Consider the following 19,605-nt stretch of genomic DNA (forward strand, 5'->3'; position numbering starts at 1 on the left):
TTTTTGGGAAATGGCTGCAATGAAACAAAGAGTGAAAAATTTAAAGGGGTCTGAATACTTTCCGTACCCACTGTATATCCCAAAACCATAACTCACGATTACAGCTAATTTAAAAACTAGTTTAAACATTACTTTCCGATCTTGTGCAGAAGTTCAGGTTGCGTTTTACACTTGAATTACACTTGATGGAATTATCCAAAGCATTATGATGTGCATCATCGTCTACATGCTGTCTTTCTCTTTCCTTGTGCTAGTGTCACATTTTCTTTCTACCTACATGTCCGCACTGCTTGGCCTTACTATTTTCCTCCACCACAAGACTCCAATGCCTCATCGTGACCCTTCACAGGCTGCGTGCCCATGGGTAAAGAGGAGAAGTTACACTGATATGAGCCTGAAAACATGTTCAAACATTAGTTGGCATTGCCGTAGCTTTTAAATCTCTCTTTTTTTTTGTCTCCCTTGTGCTGTTTTTTGCATCAACACCCAGTGCATTTAAATGTGTGCCACTTGTGACTGTGTGCCGTTTTTTGAGGTTGGTGTAAGTTGCTTGAATAGCTGTCATATTTCAAAAGAAGTGCAGAAAATCAGTCCCCCCTACACCAGCGAGTGACTGTAACTTGGGGGGATTTTTCCAGGACATGCAGAACAGCATTCATATTCATGCGTGGTGATCAAATGTAAACGATCCCCATAGGATTATGGCAGCGGCAACATTTCCTCTCACTCGCAGATTTTAGGGCCCGTTTTAGAACACTTTTTTTCCTTGCTGTGCAGGACCGCAGTTTGAACATCAAAGAGCAACGCTGGGTTTTGGCTCAGTAGAATGTATCAGCCACAAGAGGTGATACAGTTATGTAGTTTACAGCTCAGCTTCCCAGAGTCTGACAGAAAATTGTCCTTATTATTACTGCTGCATTTGCTATTTGATTTATACATTTTCCAAAGAGCACTTCAAGATGCACACTACAGGATGTTAAACTAACCTGTAAAATAAACAGTGCATCTCACAAGAAACATACAAGAAGCTATTTACAGTAACAGTTGGCGTGAGACTGGAACGCCAATTACATAAGCATGTACACACAAATCAAAGCAACATTCATTTAACTGGTGGCAATGGTATGTAATAGTGGGACTGCACTGTATTGTGCCTTTTAATGATTGATAAAACCGTAAAAGACAAGCTAATGAGGCTTTACTTATGGATTTGTCTTTCTTCAGTAAGCCTGTCTTCATCGCCTCTTCCTGTGGGATGACACAGTCAATGCCTTACTCTGCTGCAGTAACAAATCAATAACAGTCTGCCTGATCAAAGAGTGGGACACATCCCTAACACAACATCAGGCTACATATTAAATATTTAGATGGCACAGAGGAAGACAGTAGAGCAAGAACAGAGCAAAACAGAAGCTGCAGGAAGCACTGCAGAAGCAATTTAATGACTCCCACTCAGCACACTTCTCCTTCTGGTAGTGTGTTTGGCATCGGTTTAGGCCAAATAGTTTGGACACACCTTCTCATTCAATGCGTTTTCTTTATTTTCATGACTATTTACATTGTAGATTATCACTGAAGGCTTTAAAACTATGAATGAACACATGGAATTATATACTTAACAAAAAAGTGTGAAATAACTGAAAACATGTCTTATATTCTAGTTTCTTCAAAGTGCCCACCCTTTGCTCTGATTACTGCTTTGCACATTCTTGGCATTCTCTTGATGAGCTTCAAGAGGTAGTCACCTGAAATGGATTTCCAACAGCCTTGAAGGAGTTCCCAGAGATGCTTAGCACTTGTTGTCCCTTTTGCCTTCACTCTGCGGTCCAGCTCCACCCAAACCATCTTGATTGGGTTCAGGTCTGGTGACTGTGGAGGCGCAGCACTCCATCACTCTCATTCTTGGTCAAATAGCCCTTACACAGCCTGGAGGTGTGTTTGGGGTCATTGTCCTGTTGTAAAATAAATGACGATCCAACTAAACACAAACCAAATGTCTATCTATCTATCTATCTATCTATCTATCGATCGATAGATCGATAGATAGATATTATATATATATATATATATATATATATATATATAGATAGATATCTATCTATATATATATCTATATGTAGATATATATATATATATATATATATATATAGTAGAGATAGAGCTGTCTATCATGTTCCACCTTTTCCTCTATTGTTTCCCTTTAAGAATATTTCCATCCTCCTAAACTCACAGTGATGATCTATTTGTCCGTGTGATGCTTCTGCTTCTGTTGCACTGCGCTCCACTTTATTCCTTTATTCTTTATGGGTGACGTCAAGGTACTTCACTGTGCACGCAAAGCTTTCAGGTAAAGGGGCACTGCATTAGAAAAAATGCTGCACGTGAAAAAGCTGTCCAATGCCCATCTTTGTGGAACTGAATGTGACTATCCAGTAGAAGTAGACAAAAATCTTTCAAACTGACCTTTGTTGATCTGAAATTAAGACAGATTCAGCAACTGTATGGCCTATTTCTCGCTTAAAATGTTTTTAGAAACACGTTTCAGGGAACTATTTTGGTAAAATATGAGATCATATTTTGTCTGAGCCGCCATGACAGTGGCTTGAAATTCTCGAGCAGCCAAACCCACCTGATCCGTTCATTCAGTCAGCTTCATGTCAGGGGCGCGGAGCATCAGCCATGGATGCATAACACTGTGACACAATGCTTCAGTCCTTTTGCAAAAATGGATCTGTACCTTAATCACTTTTTTCTACCAGGTGCATCTGCCCTGCGTTCCACGGGAAATTTAAGTCAATGCTTGATATTCCACCAAGATGCATCCCAGAAGCGTACGCAAAGTGGCACTCCTTTCCGCTAAAGATACACGGCAGGTTGAGTATCCAGTCAGTTTACCAGAAGCCACGCCCAAATATCATAAAGTATAAAACATAAGTGAAATCACAGGGCTTTTTTACAAGGAAAATGCCAAAAAAGGGGAAGCATAGAGTTCAATTTCAGGAGTGCTTGAAGTGAAATGTAGATTCTAGTTACTAGTTAGTAGTTATTATTCTAGTTAGTAATAAACATGTGGTTGTTCTGTAAAGCACATGTAGAATCTGCGTGTCGGGCAGCAAGACACTCCTGAGAAGCTTTTGGTGTGGTTTGGCGTGTGGCGGAGGACGGAACAAAACCAGAACACAGCCAAATGCAGCACAGACGCACTTGATGGAAAATCTGGGTCACTCTTCATCTCTTTAACTAATATTAGAAAACTGTCCATCCAGAAGTCATCTTTGCCCAATTATGAGTCTCATTCTCAGTGTAATCATGGCTCCCTGATGTGTCATCAGCTTTTTTTTTAAATAGCGCACACACACACTGGAGTTAGTCAAAGATTAGAAAGTGGTGATATATTCTGCTGCGCAAAGTCTGCCTTGCACATCAAAAAATGTCCTTTGCAAATATGAAGCTTATTAATAATGTAATAGAACCCAGCCAATGTTAGCATGTTGAGTTCAGGCTATGCTTTCATCTGTGACGAGCTACTGTTCCCTAGAGCTGTTTGCTCCCTTACTGCAGAATATAAACAATGAATCATTTCACACTACATTTACATGTGATAATTTTTACATTGTGATACAAAAGTGTTTTTGATATGGCGACATGTGACATGTGTGGATGATCAGCCAATGGCATTTCTTCTGAGAGATACTATATGAAAACATGCTATAGTTCTGCGGCCCAGCAGTTATCAAGGCTGTTGCGTAATGCACAGCTCTGAGTGGTATCTGACTATATAGGCTCTGTCTCAATTATTATCCGACAAAGGAGTAGAGGACAGCCAGTAGCTCAAAGATGCAGATCCAGCTGGGTTACCTGCTAAATAAATCATTAGCTGATCCAGCAAGATTATCTGCTTAACATTTGTGGTGCTGCCAGTTTAACCATGCAGGTTCAGAATTACACTGAACCATTTATTTAGATTTAGTTTGATAAATAAAAGTAAAGATTACAGTTCTGAGGTAAATTTAATAAGAAAATGCAAGCTTTGTTTTAGTTTTTTTCTTTGAGTCTTTACCATGGTTAAAAACGTAATATAAGTGTAAAGACTCATTGAATGAATGAAAGAATGAAAGTGTTTTTAACTTTTTTGCAGGTTTAAGTCACTGACACTGATGATTTAAGAGGATTTGCAGCCTGCTGACAAAAAGTGACTTAGCTACCAGATTGTTACAAGAATAAAAAGTTGTTTAAAATGGCATTTTACAGGCTTGAAAGATCAAAGCACAGAGGAAGACAGTTTTGATAAGACACTGAGATTGGTTCACCAAATCAAGAGTCTGGGAAGTAATAATAGCCTTATAACATAAAAACACAAATAATTAAATAAGATAATCAAACACTACCAACTGGTACAACCATTACTAATTGTTAGCAGCAAGTGTGCAGCCGTTTTCACTGGAACTGTCTTGCTTGTTGTCACTGCCCAATGAAAGTTGAGTGCAGATTTGAGTTGAGCATGGTCAGATTTAAATGGTTTATGGCGTAACGTGTCATACTGAAATTTGTAAAATTCATGAAATAACACATTTTTCTCATTACAAACAATAACAGAAGATGGAAATCATTTCAAAACCGTTTTAGCTATGGAGGATTGCTTGATTGCTAACATCAGCTCAAAACGCCATTCAACTGACAGCTTTTGTTGGGTTGGATTGCTACCTTGTAGCCATCAGTTAAAAAACTATGTTAAGTAGGTCCATTTTTACTGCACTGACATTACAGAAGTCTCTCGTTAGCATTTTGTAGACTACTTGTACTACTCACATCTTTACTCGTCGCAAAGTGGCGAATGCACAACTCAAATCTGCACTCGACTTACATCGTGGAATAACTCTTACTATAAACATTTCTTTACATCTCTGTGACATCTACTTCACTGTTGCACAGGAACGGTGGAACCCGCCACAAACAATGTAATAAGACAAACAGGCCATCAGCATTCACATAACATGGATACATTGGACAGTTATTTAAAGAAAAAGAAGTATTACAATGTATCTTTATGTGATGTTCTTAAATAATATGGATTTATAATTCACACTCTGACCTGGAAAAGTGATTCATGTTCTGATCTACTACTCAGCTACTGTAACTCCCTTCTTTTCTTGCATCAACCAAACCACTCTCTTGCCTCAAACTAGTTCAGAACGCAGCAGCTAGGCTTCTCAGTGGTTCTAACAGACAACATCACATCACACACCTCCTGGCTTCTCTCCACTGGTTCTCTGTTTGATTTAGAAATGATTTTAAGATTTTACTGATCACTTTTAAAGCATGTCTGTGTCTGGCTCCAAGCTATAGTAGCGGAGCTATTGACCCTGTTTGAGCCAGTTGGCAGCCTTAGATCTTTAGGTGGGTCTCCAGATCTTCGGTTAAGTCGAGACTTAAAGCTAAGCGTGACCGTGATTTTGCCATCAGGGCCCTTTGACTTTGGAACAACCTGCCTAGAGAGATTTTTTGTAGACATGCTTTTATGTGATGCTGTCTCTTTTTATCTTTTCATTTTTTATTGCTTTTTATTTGTTTTATTCAAATGAATTGTATTGCTTTTACCCTTTTTTATTAGCATATTTTTATTTTCTCATGTTTTTTATAGTTTTTTTATTCGTCTTTACTATGTTTTCTGTCCTTTGTCTTCTTGTTACCATTTACACAAAGGTTATCTTGCTATTGTTGAGCCACATTGTTAGCTCTCTGTTGTTATATTGACCTCTGGATATCCTGCTTTTGCCTTGTTTCGTCTGTCAAAGCAGTTTGAAAAAATCTGTTTCCAAGGGGCTTTATAGATAAAGTTATTACAATAATTGTTTACGGAATTACTTTTGTGCATTAAGTAGCATGCCTGTTGAAATTAGACTAATTGGAAAAGCATTGATGCTTGATTCAAAAGCTGATGGAAGAAAATGTACTCTGCAATAATGATGCCCCAGTGAGAGATCCAGAAGGGAGAGAAGAACAGCTGCTTGGTAGTAAGCTATTGTTGCTGTCTGTTTGGGTGAAACACAGAAATAGGCGGAATATGCACATTCTGCGGTGGGTGAAAAACAACACTCTGTTTGAGCCTGATTAGGCTTCTGTTTGTTCCAAGGAGGTCCTCTACACATGACTAACGCATTAGATTCTGATACAATCTGTCACATGTATTATTATCTGATTGTTGAAGAAGGTACAGCACAGACGTGTGCCTATGCAGTAAGATAAGCAGTGGTGGAGGTAGTGTGTTTGTGAAGCTTGTTTAGATCCAATTTAGCGTTGAAACTGCTCTCCAACTGACTCCTCAAAGTCATTCTGTACTGCTCTAAGACAGAATAACACATATGGTGTGTGAGTGTTTTCTCATTATTACTAATAGTGTTTGTACAGAAACCTAAATTGGGAATTCTTCTAAAACAAATTAAAAAAATTAATTTAGATCAAGGCAATCATTACTTGTCATATGTCATAGTTGTTGGCTTTGTCAGGGCACTTTGCTGCTAATAAAATAAACACCAGCTCAGCGGCTGTGCAGGAGAGTAACCAGGCAAAAGACAACATTACAAAAGTGTTGAATACAGCAATGCTAACAGATTTTGAGCCTGACTTTGACCCAACTCTGAAAGTTGGAGGTTCTTAGTTAAAAGGCAAGCCCTCTCCCCTGAGTACAGATGCTACAGAGAGCTTTGGAGCTTATAATTAAAAGTGCATCCGACTGAAGAAAAACTCGACAGTCATTAAGGTGAGAGGTTCAGCCTTATTGAACAGTCTACATACGGGACTGAGACCCGGTCGGAGCTGGAGCCCTGTTACAGAGAGCTTGGTTAGGAGCCACAAGTGCACACCACAGTCCAAGTTCATTAAATCACTGAGTCCATCTCATTAATTTCATAATGCTAAACTAGTTATGTAATTTAGTGCTAACGTCAAAATTAATTGCCATGTGCTCACTCACATGCGGTGCCACATTTTCAAAATTGCACAGGATGAGATGCTGACCATCAGCAATGCGTGTTACTGCAGCTATAACACAGATCCTTTTTCATGCGTTCTCAGACGCATATAAATAACTTTTTCTAAATTTCATCTTCGGTTCCAAAGAAAATTAGGCTCTAGCGGCTTGTAAATCACTCTCTAAAGGTAATTCATCCGGCTGTATGAGAACCCAACAATCACTTCAGCACATTGCATTGCATTAATATAAGCCCATAAATTCAGTCACCATTGCTCATGATAGTATGTATGTGAGTGTTGTTAGTGTCAAGACAAGACAGAGGAGATGTCCTGTACTTGCATTTAAGCATTTTCTCTTTAAAAAAAACATAAAATTCTGTGATTAAATTGGGACCATGCTAATGTCAGTCATATCTATTCATGCCAGCAGGAAACATAGGACTATTCCACCTGCTAATTGTTGTTATAACATGTAGTTTGTAATTCCATGAAATAGTGACAAAATGCCGCAAATCACCAAAACACTAAATTGTGTAGTGGTTTTAAAAAAAAAAGACTTGTTACTGCTTTTCTCACGCTGGGAATAAATGCTGAGGTCATACCAGGAAACGCGCCAAGGATGTGTGAGTTTCCCTGGCGATACAAAGTGACTCTTGTGTGTTGTGGTGTAGCTGATAATGAGCACAGACGTGTGTGTGTGTGTGTGTGTGTGTGTGTGTGTGTGTGTGTGTGCGCGCTGAGCTAATTCTGGATGAGGCAACCAACGCCCTTCCTCATAAAGCGCTCACCCAAAGACTTAAAAAGTTTTGTTTACCAAAACTATTTCTAACTTTTGACATTGTGTCATTAAAAACAAAGACGCGACCAGCATTATTATTTGATATCAACCAAATGCAAAGTTGGTGGTGAACTAAAGATATAAGGTCACAAAAGTGCTTATCTTGAGGAATATTGATAATGTTTGTAGCTTTTTGTCGGTTCTGTTCCAGCAAAGCCTTGACAGTTAATTTACTCTCTTAAAAATGCAAGATGCCCCACCGGAGGTTGACTTGACTGAGCACAGCAGCCTGCCTTTGTTCAGGCCAGATAATTGAATATAGTGAACTAGTCATCCCTTGTCCTTTGTGTTTTTATTTGAGCCAAACTGTGTCAGCGCTGTTCAAAACTCATTAGCTTGTGTGCATTTTACCACTGACATTTATCTGTGCGTGATACTCCCTTTTGGCATTTTAATAGTTGATTTGTGATGGCCTTGAGAACGGAGTCATTATAATTTGATCAAGACAGATAGGGTGTTGGTGGAATATTGGATGGTATTTGTCAAGTATTAAGTAGACTAGAGAGTGGTCACGTCAAGCCCCTTCAGCAGCTAGAAGATTGTGGTTTGGAAAACGTGAGACAGCTAATGTCACGGTGCATTTGTGCAATTTGTGCTGCTGCAGAGTAGCCAACAGTAGAGGATTGTGGATGTACTGGGCAGATCCCAGTGGCCACCAGCAGGAAATTGTGGTTGTGAGTACTGGAGAAGAAAAAAGATGCTTAGCTGACTTTTCATATATATATTACACAATCAGGGCTATAAAGTGTCTGTTGACTAGTCTCTCTAAATGGATTTAGGCTTGTGCTTAGTCCATAAAGATATATTCTTTCACCATGGACTCTATGAATAAACCTGACTTAACTTGATAAAACATGTTAAAATACACAGATTCTCTGGATCAGAGAAATCTCATTTACAAACACGCTCTTGAAATTTTATGGTAATGTCTTATCTGTTTGCCAAACCAGATTGTGGTCAGAAGCGCCGTTTATCCACATCAGAGGCTTGTTGCTGCTCAACACATGTTGCTCACACAAGGATCGCTTTATCTTTCTCACAATCTACTCTTCTCTCTTGGCATGCTTCTGTCATGAATGGCAATGCGTGGCACTTTTCACACATCACATATTAATTATTGTTAGCTGAGCAAAGATATCTCTCCCTCAGTTTCTCTAGGTTCCTATCTTGGTCAAATGCTCTACCATGGCAGAGGCTTGTTCGTTGGTCATAATTCCGTGACAATGTTGTCTAGCTCTCAGGTTTTCTATCAAAGCATATGAGATCTCTCTTTAACACGTCCTTGAAGTGCAGTTTAGGTCTACCCGTATGCCGAGTTCACTCCTCCATTACTCCATGTAGTACTGAGTGGGGAATGTGAGATTGTGGCATTCTGTTGACATGGCCTGCCCATCTCAGAAGATTAAATTTCATCCTCGAAGACAGGGGTTCAGAATTTGTGATAGTGAACAGTTCTTCATTTGTCATCTAGTCCTCAAAGGCCTTTCCAATAAAAACTGCAGGTTTCTTGTGTGGAAAGCACTGATTCTACTCTCTTGGGGGAGATATGTAGGCCAGGTTTCAGATCCACATAGGAGTATACTCAGTACACATGCTTTGTACAATCTAACTTTAGTTTGCACAGATAGCTGTATATTCCTCCAGACACAATTGGTTAGACAACCAAAAGTAGAGGCTGCTTTGAATAAAAAAACATACATTTTCTGACACCAATTTAGCGTTTTATTTTTTGAGCCAGACTGCAAGTGGGGTTGGGGAACTTTGAGTATAACCTTTGAAAAAATTATGCAAAACAAGATGTAGAAGAAAATGTGCATTATTATTATCGCCTCAGTTATTAACATCTGAGCTTTTGACCGCCTGAATCCCTTCACTTTGTGTCTAATGCTACGCTTCTAATTATCTTATTCATCCACTTTTGTCTCTAAAGTTTTTCTCAGCAGGTAAAGAAACAAATGTATCCTAAAGCTGAACTGTGATGTCTTGATGGTACAGGCTACTCTCATCAAAGTGAAATCACAGTCTGTCTTTTACATATATATATATATATATATATATATATATATATATATATATATATATATATATATATATATATATATATATATATATATATATATATATATATATATATATATATATATATATATATATATATATATATATATAAACTATAGTAAAAAAGGGAGAGAAAAGCAAGTGGAAGTAGGGAGAGATAAATGTGTGGAAAGCCCTGATGCTATGTTGTTCACAAGTTGATGACAACCTGTTTCCAAGTTACACGCAGTATTTTCCTATGAAGTCACAGGGAACTCTTTGGCATCACCAGCCCTAATGATGTGCTGACCCCGGGTTTTCACTGCCACACCTGTTCAGAGGCTCCAAATGTTCCATTCAGAGGGAAGAGATTCCTTTGGTAAAAAACTGCAAGGAATAAATGTTAAATTTACTTTTTACGTTGTTTGTTAGATGTCACCAATCCATCAGTCTGTGATGTTTAGGGGATGTCTTGTGGGGTCCTGTGAGGGCTCTGGGGTATACAATCCATTAGTTCCTTATATAACCGAAGTGAGAGCTGTGTCTGTATCCTCTGCAATAAGTTATTGGGTGTTGTGTTCAGCCAGGGTTGTCTTTTGTCACCAATTTGCTTTTGGATCTTCATGGACAAGATCTCAAGGCGCACCCAGGGGCAAGAGAGTGTCTGGTTTGGGGACCTCTGAATCCCTTTCTTGCTCTTTGCAGATGATGTTGTTCTGTTTTCGTTATCAGACGTAACCTCCAGCACACACTGGGGCACTTTGCCTTCAACTTCCAGTTGAAGTGGTTTGGCCTTCTGATCAGGATGCCTCCTGAGCACCCTTTGGAGGTTTTCCTGGCGCGTCTGACAGGTAGAGGATCCTGGGGTAGACCCACGAAGTATTTATCTCATCTGCCTTGAGGAGCCTGAAGCCATTGTTAGGGAGAGGGACATGTGGGCCCAGATAAACAGTATATGGATTGAAGTCATCAATCAGTAATGCATTCCAGGAGTTACTTTAAATTACCATATAGATTGTAAAGTAGAGAGGGTTTCTCATAAATATTTTGATCATGTCCCATTTAACCTGGGTCCAGTTCTGACATTGCAGTGATGGCAATCTTTGATCAAATTGGTAAAGGTGGGCTTGCCCTATATTTAGCCATTTTTTTCAGATGAACCCAGGACAATGACGGGAGAATCAGGTCATCACATTGCCCGAAATCTCTTTTTCACAGATATAAAACACAACAGTAAATATTGTCTGTGTAAGCCGCGTTAACACTTACTGGAAAAAACTCTTGGTTTTATACATTTGGTCTGGGCGAGGGGTGGCTCCTGAGTAGAGCGTGAAGGATGCAGGAGACTCGGAATACATAGCGGTCATGTAGCTGGTTTTGTAATTTGGTCTCTTGTCTCTCTTTGAATTTGTCTGACAATCGGCCTGAATCTCATAGTCTCTCATTTTCATGGCCGTCTTTGTGTTTGCCGTCTTTGTGGGTGCTCGGATAGCTCAGTTGGTAGAACGGGCACCCATTTATACTCCTTGATAGTATACTCCTCGACGCAGAGGGCCAGGGTTTGACTCAGACCTGGGGCCCTCTGCTGCATGTCAATGCAGCAAAGGGCAATGTCCTGTCAATAAAGGCCTATAAATGCCCAGAAAATAATCTTTAAAAAACAGAAACATGCCCACTCGCTCATTGTGAATTCTCTGGACAGTGACCTGGTATATTACCACAGGCTCAGTTGGACATTACACAGAGTTTGCACAAAGGAGCAGGCAGGTCAAGGTCTGGTCCAACTGATTTGGACATTTGGGTTCTCACGTATAGCTCATCCGGTAATGCTTAGATAAGTTCAGAAGTGTAGTGCATGTGTGAAAGGGTCTTTAATGGACATTTTTGGCATGTGAGTTATTACAGGCATTCCCTTGCTAAAATCTAGGATTTCATTCTGTTCTGTTGAGGGAGGTGATGATGACCTAAAACTTGAGTTTTACTGTTTTTCTGGAAAAGTATTCCACTGACACAGTCTGGTATAGTAGAATAGCACACTGTTGCCCAGCATCTAGGGAATATGAAAAATACATTACCAAACAAAGAAATGTGCTCAGAAATTCAAGGTTGGATTGTCAGTATCAGTTTGGATATTTTGAAATTAAACGTTGAATGTTACTAGACTTCAGGGCTTTATTTGACATCAGACCATTTTATGTTTTTTTTTTATAGAAGTTAATGTAAAACTTGGAACCTAGTCATTAAAAAAAGCACAGTCATAATTCTCAAAGACAAAACTAAAACTACTGTAAATGTTGTCACCAAGTTCTGTATACTAAAGGTGTTTGCAAGGTAGAAACACATGTTGTATTCTTTTAATTCATGTCATCTCAGGAAGGCTGTAAGATGTGTTGTGCATTACTGGGTGATTGTTTTTTTCTGTTTGTAACTGCTAATTGACATGACAGCTTAAATAGACCATGCTCAGTTGTCATAATGTAGCAATAGCAGCTGCTACAGACACTAATCTCACATTTGCATTGAGATATTAGACATTAATTGACACTAACATCAAGAGCTAGTAAGAATTAGTATAGTGCCACCGATAACTGTTTATCAGAATGATGTTTGTCTAAAGCTTAGAACTCAGGAAACAAAATTAAAAAAATTAAGAAAAATCATTAACAGTACATTCATATAGATCCCCATATCCCTGTTGCTATCAACTATTAAAAATACTTTTTTTTCCTATTGGTACAAACTGCATATTTGAATGCATTTAATGGTATTTGCTCTCTTTCTATTCATTTCTTATGTGTGTGATAGAGAGACTACTGACTTACATGGCATTCAAAGGAGATTAAAACTTGTTGAACCACTTTGTAATCAATTGACAGGCTTGTTCTTTGCTTATTCTTTCTTATTAATTATTATCATTATGGTGAATTGTGGCACATTGATGCACATGAATGATTAAAAGACAGTAATGGTGGACAACCAGAGGAGCAGCATGCAGCCACGTCGCCCGTAATTAACCATGGTTGTGTTAGCACATCTCATGGGAATTAGTTTATATGCTAAATAATGAGCTGTATTGAAAGTTAATTAATGCTTTCAGAGCGATTTGAAGCATAATTAATTATCCAGATTGCAGCAAATAAACCTAAAAGAATTGAGTGATCTACATTATCAGAGTGATATCAAAGCAACCAAACATTTGACATGCAGGAGCATTAAAAAGCTCAAGCATAGCTATGTTCTTAGTCTTTACTAAACACTACAAAATCCCCAGGATTCAGGTTTGATACTTTCAAATCTGGAGGTATTTTCAACACCGCTTCTCAGTGCAGTCTCTCTTGCCAACTCTTCTTCTCTTGTCAGTCGTGGATGAATCACAGGAATCCCTCCTGAGCTGGTTGCGAACAATAGCTTATTAGGACCCAAATGATGGGCTGTGTGTTCTGTTTTCCCCGATTATTTCACTCTTACAAAAAAGCAAAAAAACACAGCACCTGCTGGCCCTGGAGTAAACAATGCTCTGATTGTCCATGGTGGGACTTCTTCTGTTGACAGCCTGCTGTTACCTCTGTTTGGCTGCCTGCTGGAATCGCTATTTACCTGTAGCCTCTCCGAGGACCGATACTGCTTCAATTCTATGAAGTGTAACACGCCAGAAGTGGTAAATAAATCTTCTTAGGCTGTATAAAAAGTGTATTTGTTTTTTTACTGCATTTGAATGTGTGTGTATGATTTCCTTTTATTTTTGAGAATGGAAGCCTGGATTAACAGTCAAAGTAGACTCTTAAGTAAACGCAAAAGGCGTAAAAAAAAAACTTTAATACGGAAGACTAAAACAGAAAAGAATGTACTGACAAGGAAGTGATGGGCTGGGACATTGCATATTTTCAGGATCAATCTTTTATATTAAATTGAATTAGAAAAAAACAATAAAGTAGTAGGGTGTCCTATTTATGAAAGACTATCTTAAATAGTGGGCAACATGACATGACATAATATGTTACTAGATATGGCTGTGTTTTTTTTATGTGGGCTCAACTTGAAGAATTATTTATGAAATCCCCACCTCTAGCACCTACAATAGAGCACCCAGTGTGTGCATGTTTGGGAAACATTTCAACAAGTTCAGCATGCCGTGTATCACAGACTATTGCCAGTCATTGCTGCCATCCACAGTTTACTGTCAATTAATTGTCTATATGTTACTTAAACATGGGGCTTCATGCTAAGCTGACTTGTTTTCTTATTATCCTCCCACCAACCTCTTCCCTTCTCTCCCGATCTGCTCATTATGTGTTGTCTTGTACCTCACTTTTCTCTCATCCTTTTCTGTCTCTATCTTCCCTCTCTGTGTGTCTCTTTCTCACCATCTCTCTCTGTCTCCCTCTCCAGCCCAGCGTCGTCCACAGTGGTGCTGCTCATTGCTAACTAGGCTGCCTCCAAGCCCACAGGTATGTCCCCTCCCCCCTCCTCCACTCCATGCTCTATTTTTAACTCCACTCTGCAGGATCCTTCCCCATGATTCTCCCTCTCCAACCCCAGCTCACATCTCTGTCACCACCTATCTACCATTCCAGCCAAGTGGCTAGCCTTTGGACCAATACCTAGTTATGCTAATGCTTGCTCTTCTTTTTTGTTTGGTTAAAGAAGCGCTGCCTCAACTTCATTTTGACCATCTATGAATGCGTAGATCTTTTGTTTCCATAACATTAGATGCGCTTTTCTGATTGTTGCTTATCCTCTTTTATTTTTTACATCATATTATTGCTTTAAATTATGTGTATTATGTAGGAAGCATGTGTGAAATGATGAAAAATTTGTGTTGTAAATTGAGATAGAGGAAAGAAAAGTAGAGAGGATATGATCAAGATCATGATTAGGATTCAAACCAACAAGGTTTTAAGTACATGTAATTCATCAAAACCTGCTGAAAGCCCCACTGACTTAAATAACTGGATTAGAAGTGGATACGATCATTCATGTCTAAAATGATGTGCTTTGTAAAGCTGCCACCTTGCCTCGCACGGAGCCTTGCATTGAGTGGAAACATAATGCACTTGTTAGACTGTATAGCTGTAGTCTGGGTCCTCGTCAGCTCCCCCACCTCAGCCTCTTGTCTTTTAAAACCGCTCGACTGGTTTTTCCCGGTGCATATCCTCCTTACAAGAGCTTACAGCACATAGCCCCCCTTCAGGGAAAGAGTATCACGCTACCAAAGCTCTCTGTGTTTGTATGGAAAAAGCTTGTTGACTTTATTATATACAGGTTGAGTGGCTGTGCAGTTCTCGCACATAAACAATTGAAGTTATGTACACTCCTGTGATGGTAAAAAGTAGCTTGAAATGGATTGAACCATTAGGATAGCCCTGGTAGCTAGACCTTTCCTCAGTTATGTTTGCTCTTCTATTGGAGAGACCTTTTTAAACAATTAATGTAAAAAATATAAATATTTACTGGATACATTTTTTTACAAAAATGAGTCAAACAACTTTATTATAGATAATCACTTTATTAAGATGAAGCAGCTTTCAGATGCAGTTTTATAGCTTTTCCAGGTGTCACTGTTGCTTTCACATATTCCATCAGAGGGGTCCCCTAATAACAACAATCTTTTTTTTTATGAACTTGGGGTTCGGTTCCCATGGTAACACTGTATGTCTTCGATGGGAAGCATTTACATTTAATATAAACTTGATCAATGTTGTCTTTGATACAAAAAGAAGGAGGGACAGAGGGAGAAAATTAGTGTAAATTGGCTAAATTGAGGCTCATTTAAAAGTAATTGAAGCCAGGCTTCTGCCTGTTGGCTGGCATTGTTTGGTTTAATGGTTGCCTCTCTAAAACACATTACTGTTTAAATACCTGCCGACTTAAAAGACGAATTCCCATTTTCTGTTGTGTGATACAGACAATTGAAAGGGCTTGCCGCATTGGAGGTAAGCAACATTTTGTCAGCCATAACAAGACAGTCTGACTCGGTAAGGATTTTCGTCTGTGTTCCCAGATGTGCCATTTATGACTCAGGACAGAGCTGCCTTGCGGCATTCCTCCCTGATTTTCCCATGCAGAACCTACACAGGTAGACAGCTATGAGAGAATCCATTTGTCAAACTCACAGCCCGTCACGGCTATAGACAGCCGCTGTCAATGGCAGGCTTTGAGTTATTATTTGTCTTACCAAAAGAAGCATGTACCCTGTTTTAGAGAGGTTTCTGAAGTATTTTGCACACACAGGCACTCAACAATACACACACTCACATTAACTTTCTGCCTGCCTCTTGTCGTGGCAAATCAAACACTCTCCAATTACTCAGTTTTTGCCTATCAAGGAGGCATACTTTGCAGCAGATGCAATTGGCCAAGCACTGGCATGCTGAGATAATGCACACAGGCACGCTGCCAAAGTTGTGATGTTGCATGCAGCACTGAGTGTATGCTTTGAATGAACAGCAATCATTTGACAGTACTTACATACTTTGAAATTGTGTTTACAGTCCTTTAAATTTTTTTTAAAAATTGCTCAGTTTCAGCATGTCCAATAATTCAAAATAGGTTGTCTGCACCCTGTCAAGCCCTTCTCTTTTACCTATTGATCCTTTATGCTTATTGGCATAGGCGCCGATACCGTAGGTGCTCCAGTACCCATATGTGCCAGACTGCTAGTAGGCTACATTCATTTAAAATTAAACATTGCAGTTGCTGCTAAGTGGAACATCTGTCATAGTTTGATTGGTATGTCACTGTCAGTCCCCTGCTCTATTGATTCTTACTTTCCCACAAAGCTGATCGTGGTTACTTGTCAGATAAACTTTTAATGTCCAATCCTATCTGTATTTGTGATAAGTGGTGCTGTCCTGAGTAAGAAAGTTTTCTACTTTATGGCTTTATCATCAAGTTGATTGCCGTGTGTGTTTGTGCCAGCTGCTTTTTATTTCCTAAGGTTCTGAATTGGTCAATAAAGTAGGAATGCCACTTTAAAGCAAATTTAAGCACTTTCAATGATTGACAGATTATGTCTTGGTCATATTTTAGGTGAAAGCAGGAGGAAGACCCATTAGCTTGGGATTTGTAAATGGCCTCTATGAGCCACAAGGGTCTCTCTGTCTCTCATCTTTCTGCTCCTCTTCTGATCCCCCTTGTCTACTCTCCACCGTTTTCCTCAGATATCTGTTTCTTACTCATCTTCATTTGCTCCCTTTTTTAGCCTGGCAAAAATAGATTATTAATACCAGAGAGCCTAGTTTTATTTGTTTTCTTTGCCCTTTTCTCTTTCCTCTTCCCTTCCTCTCCACTTGTCTCATCCCTCCTCTCTGGTCTGGTGTAAGCCTTCTGACAGCCGAGGTACCCTGCAGCCCGCCTTGGACAGGTATACCACTAGATGAAAGGTTTGCAGCCAGAGCTCCCTTTCAAAGATGCCTTCTGCTGCATTTCTGCTCTCCATGGGCACTCAGTTGTCCCTGCCAGGCAGATGGAGAGAAAGAGGGCAAGGAAAGGAGAGGGAGTAAGGAAGTAAGGAAGTAAGTGCAAAAGAGTGAAGATAAGATTTTGAGAAACGGCGAAAGAAAGTAGAGAAAGAGAGAGCGAAATCTTGAAAGTTTAACTTGCTCCAGATCCGGAAGTTGCACCTGGCCCCTGTAGGTGATCAAAGAATCTTGGCTTCCAGGTGAGTGCAGGGGATGTGATATGCCCCCGCTTTCACTCCACTCCACTCCACTCCAGTTTGAAGCTCATCTTATACACCCGTACTCTGTCTGGAGGTCGCCATGGGACACGAAGGAGTTTTTGAAAGTGTTCCGGACATGGTTTCATCATCTGATGTCTTGGAGCCACACTGAGGTCTGGGTTCTGTTGAAGAAGATACATAATTTGCCCCCAACAGAATCCATTGAACTTCATCCCTAAAGGTGAAATTGAAATGTCTTGTTCGGCTTCAGTGCCAAATCAACTCAGGACTGATGCTCCTCATATATTTTGGATTCGTTTTATCAGTTTGCTACAATGGAAGCAAGCTGTTCTCTCTTATATTGAGTTATATTGATCAAAGTTCTCTCAAACAAATATTACAAGAAGATGACATTCATTTGTTATAATTTGTTTTGGCATACATTTTAAATTCCTTCTATTCAAACAAATCAATAGGATGTGCTGAGTCCCCACTTGAAATGATGTTGGCTTGCCTCACTGAAAACATGTCCTGCTTGTGCTCCATTATGTGGCATTTCTCCAGAGTTACCATTTCATTCTAGTAAAAATATTCTGCTGCCTCAGCTTCCAAACTGTTTCACAAGCCGCTAAATGACCAAATCAAAACACAGTGTTGTGCTTTCAATTCCAAACCCACATTTATTGGCTTCATTCAGAAAAGTCATTGCCTGGGAATAATTGAAAAAAATGTAAGCGTAAAAGAGACATTGTGTTTGCCATCAGAATGTAATTGATTTGTTTCTTTAAAATAACACTCAGTGATGGCTTTCTCCTTAGTGATTGGAGGAAAGGCGAGCAGGTTCTATGGTATACAAACATATATCTTAACTGAAGACAAGCTGGATAATGTCCTGCAGGTCTAAGCTGAAAGATTTGACTTCTGGATGCTGCAGTGACAGGTGATACTGAGTGGATGCAATGCAGGCAGTAAAACAACAGACAGTTGGTCATTACGAAAGACGCAGGTGGGCCAAAAATCAATCACACTAAGTCTGGCCTGGACTCTGACAGAGGCCTGACGTCTGCTTGATGAAGAGCTCTGCTGTTCTTCTGAGTGATGAGGAGGAGGAGAGGGCAATGAAAGGGGAAAGAAGAAGAAGGGAGTTAGGATGAGCTGGAGGATAAGCAAGAGGCAAGGAGGAGGAGGTGTCAAGACAATAATGAACCACTGAATCAGGGAATCAGCAGGAAAGCTGCAAAAGGTTTAAGGTACTGTATATGTTAATGAACAGTTTAGGGGGGAAAGTTAAGGAAAGAGGAAGAGGTCGGCATTTCATAGGTTAAAATGGAAAAGGAAATCAAGACAACAGAAGAAAAGATAAGGAAGGGTAGAGCAGGAGATTTAGGCTCAAGACATTTTAGCAAGCACCTCAAATCAAGCTGTTTTTTGATGTGGCTACGGTTACTGTAACAGCACTTTAACAGCACTGTGTGCAGGTTTTAGAACAGGTCAAAGTGTGTGTTTTGACAACACCTTTATAAGCTATTTCATGGTGTCTGCTCCAACTGTATGAGAAAATATCGGGAAATGCCACTGCATTATTTTCCCAGACCCAATAACTAATAATTGTTTGTGTTTTTGTTTTATTCTCATTTGACAAATGTGTACATCAAGGTGGAATTTTCTACTCTGTGATAACGTCAGGGTTGTACATTACTTTTAAAGGTCCTCCAAAGTCCAATGAGATTCATTTTGGTTTTAGGTAATTAATTGCAAAACAATTTGAATGAAAAGACATTTATTTAGTCATTTATGCAGCTTAGTCTGCTCAACACAAGTACTTTTATGGCTGATGCTCGAAATTAAAGGCCAACAATTGGTAGGGCCCATGCATTGTTGAGCTATCTGTGTGGGACCCCTTACCTTTTGTGAGAATCGCAAGATTGCTCATGTTAGGCTTCAGGTAATGTGTTTGTGTCTGAACTACGTCCACTCACGTTCAGTAAGGAGCTCCTGGCAGCTATGGGCGTGGTTTAGGTTTAGGTTTAGGTGTGTGTGTGTGTGTGTGTGTGTGTGTGTGTCAGATGTGACAGTTCTTTCAAAAGAACAATGGATG

The 19,605-nt window shown here is 39.5% G+C and overlaps 1 protein-coding gene across 1 annotated transcript in view; it reads left to right on the plus strand.

The window, feature by feature from the left end:
- mid2 (midline 2) overlaps window positions 1-19,605 on the plus strand; it is a 140,034-nt gene that overhangs the window by 20,191 nt on the left and 100,238 nt on the right. Inside the window, exon 2 of the mRNA XM_034883404.1 lies at window positions 14,237-14,295. The gene's annotated coding sequence lies outside the window, so the exon portion shown is untranslated. The remainder of the gene's footprint in view (window positions 1-14,236; window positions 14,296-19,605) is intronic.

The sequence above is a fragment of the Etheostoma cragini genome, chromosome 10, assembly GCF_013103735.1.
Source record: "Etheostoma cragini isolate CJK2018 chromosome 10, CSU_Ecrag_1.0, whole genome shotgun sequence".
Taxonomy (NCBI): Eukaryota; Metazoa; Chordata; class Actinopteri; order Perciformes; family Percidae; genus Etheostoma; species Etheostoma cragini.